The following is a 13,446-nucleotide window of genomic DNA, read 5'->3' as shown; positions in this document are numbered from 1 at the left end:
GATGTAGTTTATATTAAGTGTCTGTAGTTTATATTAAGTGTCTGTAGTTTATATTAAGGGTCTGTAGTTTATATTAAGGGTCTGTAGTTTATATTAAGGGACTGTAGTTTATATTAAGGGTCAGTAGTTTATATTAAGGTTTATATTAAGGGTCTGTCATTTATATTAAGGGTCTGTAGTTTATATTAAGGGTCTAGTTTATAGTAAGGGTCTGTAGTTTATATTAAGGGTCTGTAGTTTATATTAAGGTTTATATTAAGGGTCTGTAGTTTATATTAAGGGTCTGTAGTTTATATTAAGGGTCTGTAGTTTATATTAAGGGTCTGTAGTTTATATTAAGTGTCTGTAGTTTATATTAAGGGTCTGTAGTTTATATTAAGGGTCTGTAGTTTATATTAAGGGTCTGTAGTTTATATTAAGGGTCTGTAGTTTATATTAAGGTCTGTAGTTTATATTTACCTGAAACAGCCTTGTGTTGTGTCCTTATTCTGTTACTCGGGTAGAATGTCTACCAATGTGCTCGTCTTCTTGGTGAGAAATTACACTATTAAAATGTTTTGAGTTGACCAAAGTATAAACTCATTTTAGATTAGGGACTGGAAAAAAATGATTTTACTAATGATGTTAATGGTTAATACATGAACAAACACACTTTTATAAATAATATGTAAATGGTTTACTACGGACCCTTAAATAACGTTGTCACGGTGATGTGGTCAGGGGGAGGGATGGGGTGCGCAGGGGCGGAGTTGAACCCTGACCCCTCCTCCAGACGTGTCCCAAGTGAAAAGCTTGGCGAGTGAAGACCTTTGACCTTCTTAACGTGTTGTTCTGTCGGATCAGCGACGCCTCGACGAAGTTTTACGACGGGTTTTTAGGAACTTTTAATTGAAGTCGCCTATCATAGTCAACTATCATACAAGTCAAGCACTGGATCTGCAAGGAAGGTTCGATGCCAAGACAAGGCTTCTGGTAAAAGGGAGATGGAGGAACGAGGCTAACAAATGTCTGTAGCTTTATTTATTTTATTCAACTTTATTAAGTTGGCAAGTCAGTTAAGAAATATGTCTTCTTATTAACAATGATCGGCCAAACCCGGACGATGCTGGGTCAATGGTGAACCGCCCTATGGGACTCCCATTCACGGTCGGATGTGATACAGCTAAACTAGTTTGGTCAATGGCCAACTAATTTAAACATTTACCTAACTGACAAACATGAGCTTCAATGATTCGCCCACGTAATGCCCATTTTAATCGGATGAAAAATATGGACCCACCAGTCGACAACAGAACGGTTCCCACCTGAGGAAAAGGAATGGGCCACCAGTCGACAACAGAACGGTTCCACCTGAGGAAAAGGAATAGACCACCAGTCGACAACAGAACGCGGTTCCACCTGAGGAAAAGGAATAGACCACCAGTCGACAACAGAACGGTTCCACCTGAGGAAAAGGAATAGACCACCAGTCGACAACAGAACGGTCCCACCTGAGGAAAAGGAATAGATCCACCAGTCGACGACAACAGAACGGTTCCACCTGAGGAAAAGGAATAGACCACCAGTCGACAACAGAACGGTTCCCACCTGAGGAAAAGGAATAGACCACCAGTCGACAACAGAACGGTCCCACCTGAGGAAAAGGAATAGACCACCAGTCGACAACAGAACGGTCCCACCTGAGGAAAAGGAATAGACCACCAGTCGACAACAGAACGGTCCCACCTGAGGAAAAGGAATAGACCACCAGTCGACAACAGAACGGTTCCCACCTGAGGAAAAGGAATAGACCACCAGTCGACAACAGAACGGTTCCACCTGAGGAAAAGGAATAGACCACCAGTCGACAACAGAACGGTTCCCACCTGAGGAAAAGGAATAGACCACCAGTCGACAACAGAACGGTTCCACCTGAGGAAAAGGAATAGACCACCAGTCGACAACAGAACGGTTCCCACCTGAGGAAAAGGAATAGACCACCAGTCGACAACAGAACGGTTCCCACCTGAGGAAAAGGAATAGACCACCAGTCGACAACAGAACGGTCTCACCTGAGGAAAAGGAATAGATCCACCAGTCGACAACAGAACGGTTCCCACCTGAGGAAAAGGAATAGACCACCAGTCGACAACAGAACGGTTCCACCTGAGGAAAAGGAATAGACCACCAGTCGACAACAGAACGGTTCCCACCTGAGGAAAAGGAATAGACCACCAGTCGACAACAGAACGGTTCCCACCTGAGGAAAAGGAATAGACCACCAGTCGACAACAGAACGGTTCCCACCTGAGGAAGAGGAATAGATCCACCAGTCGACAACAGAGCGGTTCCCACCTGAGGAAAAGGAATAGATCCACCAGTCATAAGACTGATAAACAGGACTGATAAATGGCTACCCAGACTACCTACATAGACCCTGTAAAAAAAAAAAAAATAACTAGCACTGACTCTTGGCACACATACTTACAATGACACCCCAACACACACACACATACTTACAATGACACCCCAACACACACACACATACTTACAATGACACCCCAACACACACACACATACTTACAATGACACCCCAACACACACACACATACTTACAATGACACCCCAACACACACACACATACTTACAATGACACCCCAACACACACACACATACTTACAATGACACCCCAACACACACACATACTTACAATGACACCCCAACACACACACACATACTTACAATGACACCCCAACACACACACACATACTTACAATGACACACCAACACACACACAATATAACCATGTTATTTTAACTTGTTATTCACTCTGTATTCATTACTAATGTAGGGATACATGGACTCAGTACTGGTATAGAACCATGTTATTTATTCTATTCATTACTAATGTAGGGGTACATGCACTCAGTACTGGTATAGAACCATGTTATTTATTCTATTCATTACTAATGTAGGGGTACATGGACTCAGTACTGGTATAGAACCATGTTATTTATTCTATTCATTACTAATGTAGGGGTACATGGACTCAGTACCGGTACTCTCTGTATAGAACCATGTTATTTATTCTATTCATTACTAATGTAGGGGTACATGGACTCAGTACTGGTATAGAACCATGTTATTTATTCTATTCATTACTAATGTAGGGGTACATGGACTCAGTACTGGTACTCTCTGTATAGAACCATGTTATTTATTCTATTCATTACTAATGTAGGGATACATGGACTCAGTACTGGTATAGAACCATGTTATTTATTCTATTCATTACTAATGTAGGGGTACATGGACTCAGTACTGGTATAGAACCATGTTATTTATTCTATTCATTACTAATGTAGGGGTACATGGACTCAGTACTGGTACTCTCTGTATAGAACCATGTTATTTAAACTTGTTATTATTACTATTTATATACATTGTTTTATCTGTATTGTTGGAAAAATACCCAGTAAGTAAAGCATTTTACTGTTGTTCTATAAAATGTGATTTGATCTCATTAAAACACATCTATATTATAGTGGGGTTTTTTTCTCTCCTGGTAATATTTAATCAACACAATACTCTACCTCTCTACGCCTACCTAACTTATCAGATCTTCAGCTATAGGAAAGACCAGTCCTGACAAATTTTTCGTTTTTTTGTGTGATATTTGCGGACAAAAAAAATGCTTGATTTTGTTTCGGAAATTCTGCTATTTTGCATGTTGGCAGTATGCAATGATTTTGTTCAATTTATCACAAATGCGCTGACGAGGGGAAACGTTTCTTGACTTGATTCAACCATATTATGCGGTAAATTGTGCAGTGATTGGTTGAAATTGCGAGCCCTCTTTTTTTTGTCGTGCGGTGATTGGTCAGTTTTATGCGACACGATTGTGACGATTTGACTGTTTTATACAGTAATTGATTAGATTTGTAAACTCTTGCGTAATATGCAGGGAATTGATGATTTGGGGGAAAAAAAACAAAAAAACATTTACGATCGCAGAATCCTGGAGGAACAGGGACAGACGCAAGGAGAGGAAACCTTATCCGAAATAGCAGGTGATGTTGTGATGCTATTTTTGGAAAGTTAATTTTCAGATTATAGTTCATGACTAATCCTTTTTTCTGTCTGTTCGACCGGTTTATAGTTGTAGTGTTGACAGTCTAAAGACCCGTTTATAGTTGTAGTGTTGACAGTCTAAAGACCCGTTTATAGTTGTAGTGTTGACAGTCTAAAGACCCGTTTATAGTTGTAGTGTTGACAGTCTAAAGACTAGTTTATAGTTGTATGAGTCACAGTCTAAAGACTCGTTTATAGTTGTAGTGTTGACAGTCTAAAGACTAGTTTATAGTTGTAGTGTTCACAGTCTAAAGACTAGTTTATAATATATAATAAATAATATATATATATGCTTATTATTTATTATTTATATATTATTTATAGTTGTAGGAGTCACAGTCTAAAGACTAGTTTATAGTTGTAGGATTCAGTCTAAAGACCAGTTTATAGTTGTAGTGTTGACCGTCTGCTAAATGACTTAAATGTAAATGTAAATGTAAAGACTAGTTTATAGTTGTAGTGTTCACAGTCTAAAGACTAGTTTATAGTTGTAGTGTTGACAGTCTAAAGACTAGTTTATAGTTGTAGTGTTGACAGTCTAAAGACTAGTTTATAGTTGTAGTGTTGACAGTCTAAAGACTAGTTTATAGTTGTAGTGTTGACAGTCTAAAGACTAGTTTATAGTTGTAGTGTTGACAGTCTAAAGACTAGTTTATAGTTGTAGTGTTGACAGTCTAAAGACTAGTTTATAGTTGTAGTGTTGACAGTCTAAAGACTAGTTTATAGTTGTAGTGTTGACAGTCTAAAGACTAGTTTATAGTTGTAGTGTTGACAGTCTAAAGACTAGTTTATAGTTGTAGTGTTGACAGTCTAAAGACTAGTTTATAGTTGTAGTGTTGACAGTCTAAAGACCTGTTTATAGTTGTAGTGTTGACAGTCTAAAGACCGGTTTATAGTTGTAGTGTTGACAGTCTAAAGACTAGTTTATAGTTGTAGTGTTGACAGTCTAAAGACTAGTTTGTAGTTGTAGGAGTCACAGTCTAAAGACTAGTTTATAGTTGTAATGTTGACAGTCTAAAGACTAGTTTATAGTTGTAGTGTTGACAGTCTAAAGACTAGTTTATAGTTGTAGTGTTGACAGTCAAAAGACCAGTTTATAGTTGTAGGAGTCACAGTCTAAAGACTAGTTTATAGTTGTAGTGTTGACAGTCAAAAGACCCGTTTATAGTTGTAGTGTTGACAGTCTAAAGACTAGTTTATAGTTGTAGTGTTGACAGTCTAAAGACTAGTTTATAGTTGTAGTGTTGACAGTCTAAATACCAGTTTATAGTGCAACTGGGTACTGGACTTCCTGACGGGCCGCCCCCAGGTGGTGAGGGTAGGCAACAACATCTCCACCCCGCTGATCCTCAACACTGGGGCCCCACAAGGGTGCGTTCTGAGCCCTCTCCTGTACTCCCTGTTCACCCACGACTGCGTGGCCACGCACGCTCCAACTCAATCATCAAGTTTGCGGACGACACAACAGTGGTAGGCTTGATTACCAACAATGACGAGACGGACTACAGGGAGGAGGTGAGGGCCCTCGGAGTGTGGTGTCAGGAAAATAACCTCACACTCAACGTCAACAAAACTAAGGAGATGATTGTGGACTTCAGGAAACAGCAGAGGGAACACCCCTATCCACATCGATGGAACAGTAGTGGAGAGGGTAGTAAGTTTTAAGTTCCTCGGCGTACACATCACAGACCAACTGAATTGGTCCACCCACACAGACAGCATCGTGAAGAAGGAGCAGCAGCGCCATCTTCAACCTCAGGAGGCTGAAGAAATTTGGCTTGTCACCAAAAGCACTCACAAACTTCTACAGATGCACAATCGAGAGCATCCTGTCGGGCTGTATCACCGCCTGGTAAGGCAACTGCTCCGCCCACAACCGTAAGGCTCTCCAGAGGGTAGTGAGGTCTGCACAACGCATCACTGGGGGCAAACTACCTGCCCTTCAGGACACCTACACCACCCGATGTTACAGGAAGGCCATAAAGATCATCAAGGACATCAACCACCCGAGCCACTGCCTGTTCACCCCGCTATCATCCAGAAGGCGAGGTTAGTACAGGTGCATCAAAGCTGGGACCGAGAGACTGAAAAACAGCTTCTATCTCAAGGCCATCAGACTGTTAAACAGCCACCACTAACATTGAGTGGCTGCTGCCACACTACACTGACTCAACTCCAGCCACTTTACTAATGGGAATTGATGGGAAATGATGTAAAATATATCACTAGCCACTTTAAACAATGCTACCTAATATATGTTTGCCACCTACATTATTCATCTCATATGTATACGTATATACTGTACTCTATATCATCTACTGCATCCTTATGTAATACATGTATCACTAGCCACTTTAACTATGCCCCTTTGTTTTACATACTCATCTCATATGTATACTGCACTCAATACCATCTACTGTATCTTGCCTATGCCGCTCTGTACCATCACTCATTCATATATCTTATGTACATATTCTTTATCCCCTTACACTTGTGTCTATAAGGTAGTAGTTTTGGAATTGTTAGTTAGATTACTTGTTTGGTTATTACTGCATTGTCGAACTAGAAGCACAAGAATTTACGCTACACTCGCATTAACATCTGCTAACCATGTATGTGACAAATAAAATTTTATTTGATTTGATATCTGTCCTAAACAGAATACCCTGACCACTCATCTCATATGTATATACTGTACTCGATACCATCTACTGTATGCTGCTCTGTACCATCACTCATTCATATATCCTTATGTACATGTTTCTTATCCCCTTACACTGTGTATAAGACAGTAGTTTTGGAATTGATAGCTAGGGTACTTGTTGGTTATTACTGCATTGTCGGAACTAGAAGCACAAGAATTTCGCTACACTCGCATTAACATCTGCTAACCATGTGTATGTGACAAATAATTTAGATTTGATTTGATTTAGTTGTAATGTTCACAGTCTAAATACCAGTTTATAGTTGTAGTGATGACTAAAGACTTTTATAGTTGTAGTGTTGACAGTCTAAAGACTAGTTTATAGTTGTAGTGTTGACAGTCTAAATACCAGTTTATAGTTGAGAATAGGATTCAGTCTAAAGACCGGTTTATAGTTGTAGTGATGACAGTCTAAAGACTAGTTTATAGTTGTAGGAGTCACAGTCTAAAGACTAGTTTATAGTTGTAGTGTTGACAGTCAAAAGACTAGTTTGTAGTTGTAGATTCACAGTCTAAAGACTAGTTTATAGTTGTAGTGATGACAGTCTAAAGACTAGTTTATAGTTGTAGGAGTCACAGTCTAAAAAGACTAGTTTTGTAGTTGTAGGAGTCACCCAGTAAAATACTACTTTGAGTAAAAGTATTTGGTTCTAAATATACTTAAGTACCAAAAGTACATGTATAACTAATTTCAAATTCCTGTTAAGCAGGCGGCACCATTTTAAAAATATTGTAATTTTTTTTATAGATAGCCAGGTGCTCACTTCAACACTCAAGACATATTTGACAAAATATGCATTTGTGTTTAGTTGATCACCTTGTATTTTTTTTTTTTTTTACTTAACACTTATTTTCCTTAACAGCATTGTTGGTTTAAGGGCTTGTAAGGAAGCATCACACTGTTGCATTCAGTGCATGTGACAAACCAAATGTGATTTGATTAGCGCTATTGTTTTGTTGTCAATAACTTGCTGATAAGAACTTTTACTCTCTTATCAGCTCTTGGACTTTGGTAACCTTGCACCTACTGTTATGTGAATGGTACTGTTATTAATCAACTTAGAACTCTTAAAACAAACCCTATAGAATTTGAAGTCGTGTATTTCTTCACGCAAACACTAGTTACCAGTAAGACTGTAGCTTGCTACTATAACTCCAGAGAAACTAGACTTTAGGCACTCCGCAGTGCTCTACTCCAAAGCGACCATTTTGGGTCTGTGTGTGTCTCTGTGCGCCATTTTGGGTCTGTGTGTGTGTGCGTGTGTGTGTGTGTGTCTCTGTGCGCCATTTTGGGTCTGTGTGTGTGTGTGTGTCTCTGTCTCTGTGCGCCTTCGAGAGGAAGTGGTGCAACTCATTTCCTGCAGCCCCCCGGAATACACACAGCGAGCAGAGGGGCAAAGCAGCAGCAACATAAAAAAAAAAAATCTAAAAAAGGTTTTGCGAGTGAAGGACAAATGTCTCTCCTTGTTAAAGCGACAAAAATGCATTGAATTTCTTTAGCCTCTTTTTTTTACAGCCGGCTTCCATTTCCACTCTGTTACACCTTTACATGTTATGAGGTAAGGCTCTTTTTAAAAAGACGTTTTCCAGGTTGTGTAATCGTGCTTCTTTCCCCCCCGAGCCAGTATCGATGTGTTACGCAGCTCACCGGGCAATCAGGGAAAGCTTGTCGTAGTTCAGTTTGCCCGCTGGTGGTTAGCATGTTAGCCCGCTTGTATTAACGTATTAGCATGTTAGCCCGCTTGTATTAACCTGTTAGCCCGCTTGCTTTAACCTGTTAGCCCGCTTGTATTAATGTGTTAGCCCGCTTGTATTAACGTGTTAGCATGTTAGCCCGCTTGCTTTAACCTGTTAGCCCGCTTGTATTAATGTGTTAGCATGTTAGCCCGCTTGTATTAACCTGTTAGCCCGCTTGTATTAATGTGTTAGCATGTTAGCCCGCTTGCTTTAACCTGTTAGCATGTTAGCCCGCTTGTATTAACGTGTTAGCCCGCTTGCTTTAACCTGTTAGCATGTTAGCCCGCTTGTATTAACCTGTTAGCATGTTAGCCCGCTTGTATTAACCTGTTAGCATGTTAGCCCGCTTGTATTAACCTGTTAGCATGTTAGCCCGCTTGTATTAACCTGTTAGCATGTTAGCCCGCTTGTATTAACCTGTTAGCCCGCTTGTATTAACGTGTTAGCATGTTAGCCCGCTTGTATTAACCTGTTAGCATGTTAGCCCGCTTGTATTAACCTGTTAGCATGTTAGCATGTTAGCCTGCTTGTATTCACGTGTTAGCTTCATAGTCGGGTAGTTACGCGGTAGTGTGTGTTTTTTTTTTCATGGAAGAAAATGACGAAAAGACTTGTTTTTAAAAGTATCGAAAGGTTAGATTGAAACGCACTGTCCGATTTGATTAGTTAATATTACCGGTATGTGGACGACCCGGTCTGAAACTTTTTGTTCGTTAAATGTTGTCGGTGGTGCAGAATTTAAAGGGCGTCAAATATAAGGCGATTTTTCTTCGGTAACTTTAGTTTCATCAATACTGCCAACACATATGTTAAGATTTCTCCTTTTTAACCGTTTGATCGATTGTGATTTTAGTTGTTACCATAGCTAGTTAAAAAAAAACGGTGTTTTGTTAGTTTATGCTAACTGCTAACTAGCATAAATCCAACCCAAGTCGTCGCTAGGATACGCGGCGGCAGAATCTGTAAAAATAAAATAAATCACGAATGTCCTCACCGTAAACCATGGCACAGGTTTTTATTAACAAATAACTTTTATTTTTTATTTTTAGTGTGCAACATCTCTTATTTGTCCTTGGGTTGTTTTTGATAGCCAGTAAGCTATTTTGAGCTAGCCTGTTAGCTAGCTAACAACAAGGGGTTTATGCCCAGGAGTAGCCAAGCTAGTTACATTATACGTTAGCTAGTTATCGGTTTTTGCTGCACTTTTATCAAACCAAACAAGTGCTTCCTAAAGTAGTAAGTTTAAGTATAAACATTTTAAACATAGGATATGTTATTGTTGCACCGTGTGAATGAGACAGAGCTCGTTATTATTACAGCCCATGTTAAAGCTAATCAGCAGATCAACACTAAACTTTTAACCCCCTTTTATTTTCCTCTCTGACTAGTTAGGTGGAAAGGCTTAAACTCTTCACGTTTTGGCTCGCTGACTCAGTGAGGTGCCACTGCAGCCGGCAATTCGGGGCGTTCCTTGTATCTGTATCAACCCCTCTTTGTAATTCTATTGGTCAATTGTTTTTTTTTTTTAAAGCTATTACTTTAAAGCTATTACCTTTAACATCTCTATGTGGTCAACATGCTTATTGGCTCTGCCCAGGCCCATAGTACATCATGTACTAGGTGACATGTAGTAGGCATGGCAAACCCTGTTTTGGTCACTTCTGGTGATTCATCAAAAAATAAATAAATTGTTGCCAGGGTATAACATGTTATTTTGGGTCCACCAGCCACTGTGGCAAATAGATAATTAAAAATACCCGCCAAAATACTTTTGGGGCACTAAAATTATACCAGTAAAACACACAAAAAACAGACCAGTATGCTCTGTAATGTTTCTAAAAAAACAAATGTTTTATGAGTAAGAGGTAGATATGGAATTTTCTTTTGGTCTATTTACCAAAATATCACCTTTGAGACAAACACTTTTTTTTGCCTGCGGGTTACCATGGTAGCATGACTTGTTATGTTTATACCTCTGTGAGATTAAGTCTGACTAGTAGAAGAGTCTTCTCTTTATTAACAGTTGAAACTCAAACATTTTTTTTTAAAACAACCTAGCTTTTAAACTAAACAATATAACTAAACCAAGAAACACGAGGACAACGTCTAATTTCAGTAGACTTTCTTTTCAAGTCAATTAAACCAACTTGTATGCCCGTGGGCAGCGCTTCAAAATAAATAAATGAATCTTTCACTCTGCTCTTGACAGGAAGTGTTGCAGCGTGAGGTGGAATCGGCTTATTTAGGATTTGTCGTTCTTTGTGCTATTAATTTACTAGCTATGAAACAAAACGGCAAAGGATACGTTGAAAACAGCGACTTGCAGTGTTTACGTTACGTTACTATAACATGTGATCATACTTTATTATACGTCGATCATACTTTACTACATGTGATCATACTTTACTATACATGTGATCATACTTTACTATACATGTGATCATACTTTACTATACATGTGATCATACTTTACTATACATGTGATCATGTGATCATACATTACTATACATGTGATCATACTTTACTATACGTGTGATTATACTTTATTATACGTGCGATCATACTTTACTATAAATGTGATCATACTTTACTATACGTGCGATAATACTATAAATGCGATCATACTTTATACATGCGATCATACTTTACTATACATGTGATCATACTTTACTATACACATGCATACCCTTACTATACATATGATCATACTTTACTATACATGCGATCATACTTTACTATACATGTGATCATACTTTACTATACATGCGATCATACTTTACTATACATGCGATCATACTTTACTATACATGTGATCATACTTTACTATAAATGCGATCATACTTTACTATACATGTGATCATACTTTACTATACATGTGATCATACTTTACTATAAATGATCATACGTTACTATAAATGTGTGTGATCATACTTTACCTATTTTTATTCACAAGCCTGAGTGAAATGCTGGTTGGTGTTTGGTTAGATGAGCACTCGTAGCAGGCTCATATCTATATTTTGAAGGCTGCCATTACAGTAAAGGTAACAGGCAGCTTTTTTGTTGTTTGTGAACTTAAACGAATCACGACGCGGCGCAGGATATCACCCGTGACAACGGTTGGCTGCTATATAATGGATAGTTTGACTGTCAAATCCCATGTGTTGGTTGGTGTGTGTTGCAAGTTACTTCCCTACATATACATTTTATTTTTTATTTTTTCATTTTGTTGCACATTTTAGTCGTTTAGTAGATGGAGCAATTAGGGTTTAAGTGCCTTGCTCAAGGGCACATCGATAGATTTAGTAATTTTTTTTTATCATCTCGGGGATCTGACCCAGCAACCTTTTCCTTTACTGGTCCAACACTGTCAATTCCAGTCAATCTCAGAAAGTTAACCAAATTCCTTAAAAAAAAAAAAAAAAAAACAATTCTGATTGGAAAAACATTTTTTAGTGTATTTCCTAAATGAAATTGAATGAAAATGGAGTTGGCCCAAACCCTGGTAGATGGGTACCTAGCTAGGTAAATGGAGTTGACCCTATCGCTGGTAGATGGGTCCCTAGCTAGGTAAATGGAGTTGACCCTAACCCTGGTAGACTGGTCCCTAGCGAGGTAAATGGAGTTGACCCTAACGCTGGTAGACTGGTCCCTAGCTAGGTAAATGGAGTTGACCCAAACCTGGTAGATGGGTCCCTAGCTAGGTAAATGGAGTTGACCCTAACCCTGGTAGATGGGTCCCTAGCTAGGTAAATGGAGTTGACCCTAACGCTGGTAGATGGGTCCTAGCTAGGTAAATGGAGTTGACCCAAACCTTGGAGATGGATCCCTAGCTAGGTAAATGGAGTTGCCCCAAACCCTGGTAGATGGGTCCCTAGCTAGGTAAATGGAGTTGACCTAACCCTGGTAGATGGGTCCCTAGCTAGGTAAATGGAGTTGACCCTAACGCTGGTAGACGGATCCCTAGCTAGGTAAATGGAGTTGGCCCAAACCCTGGTAGATGGGTCCCTAGCTAGGTAAATGGAGTTGGCCCAAACCCTGGTAGATGGGTCCCTAGCTAGGTAAATGGAGCTGACCCTAACGCTGGTAGATGGGTCCCTAGCTAGGTAAAATGGAGTTGACCCTAACGCTGGTAGATGGGTCCCTAGCTAGGTAAATGGAGTTGGCCCAAACCCTGGTAGACGGGTCCCTAGCTAGGTAAATGGAGTTGGCCCAAACCCTGGTAGATGGGTCCCTAGCTAGGTAAATGGAGTTGACCCTAACGCTGGTAGATGGGTCCCTAGCTAGGTAAATGGAGTTGACCCTAACGCTGGTAGATGGGTCCCTAGCTAGGTAAAATGGAGTTGACCCTAACCCTGGTAGATGGGTCCCAGTCAGGTAAATGGAGTTGACCCTAACGCTGGTAGATGGGTCCCGAGCTAGGTAAATGGAGTTGACCTAACGCTGGTAGATGGGTCCCTAGCTAGGTAAATGGAGTTGACCCTAACCCTGGTAGATGGGTCCCTAGCTAGGTAAATGGAGTTGACGCTAACCCTGGTAGATGGGTCCCTAGCTAGGTAAATGGAGTTGACCAGTAGCAGGGGATAAATGAACAGGATAAAATGAACTGTCTTTGACAGGAGTTTTGACTGGGGTCTTTGAGTTTATTAGTGAGCAGGATAAATGAACTGACTGGTCTTTGACTGGGAGTTTATTAGTGAGCAGGATAAACCAGGTCAAACCTGAACGACGCGGAGCCAATTGTGCCCGCCCCACGATACTCCCAATCACGGCCGGGTGTGATACAGCCTGATTCGAACCAGGGTCTGTAGTGACACCTCTTGTTCTGAGATGCAGAGACCGTGAACCTCGGTGCCTCTCCTCGGGAGCAGATCAGTGAACTGACCCATCTTTATTTT

At 39.9% G+C, this 13,446-nt stretch overlaps 2 long non-coding RNA genes across 2 annotated transcripts; one reads left to right on the top strand and one right to left on the bottom strand.

Annotated features, from left to right (window-relative positions):
* Positions 1-8,447: 8,447 nt before the first annotated feature.
* Positions 8,448-9,638, bottom strand: LOC127926179 (uncharacterized). Its single transcript, XR_008123525.1, has 3 exons — positions 9,051-9,638; positions 8,633-8,968; positions 8,448-8,566 (listed from the first exon to the last, which is right to left on the bottom strand). It is a non-coding gene; the product is annotated as an uncharacterized LOC127926179 (long non-coding RNA).
* A 2,584-nt stretch (positions 9,639-12,222) lies between these two features.
* LOC127926180 (uncharacterized) lies at positions 12,223-13,108 on the top strand. Its single transcript, XR_008123526.1, has 4 exons — positions 12,223-12,297; positions 12,475-12,609; positions 12,746-12,880; positions 13,015-13,108. It is a non-coding gene; the product is annotated as an uncharacterized LOC127926180 (long non-coding RNA).
* The last annotated feature ends 338 nt before the right edge of the window (positions 13,109-13,446 follow it).

This window comes from Oncorhynchus keta, unplaced genomic scaffold (assembly GCF_023373465.1).
Source record: "Oncorhynchus keta strain PuntledgeMale-10-30-2019 unplaced genomic scaffold, Oket_V2 Un_contig_7094_pilon_pilon, whole genome shotgun sequence".
In the NCBI taxonomy this organism is placed as follows: Eukaryota; Metazoa; Chordata; class Actinopteri; order Salmoniformes; family Salmonidae; genus Oncorhynchus; species Oncorhynchus keta.
Note: the sequence above shows the minus strand (reverse complement) of the source record. Positions and strands in the feature narration are given on the sequence as shown.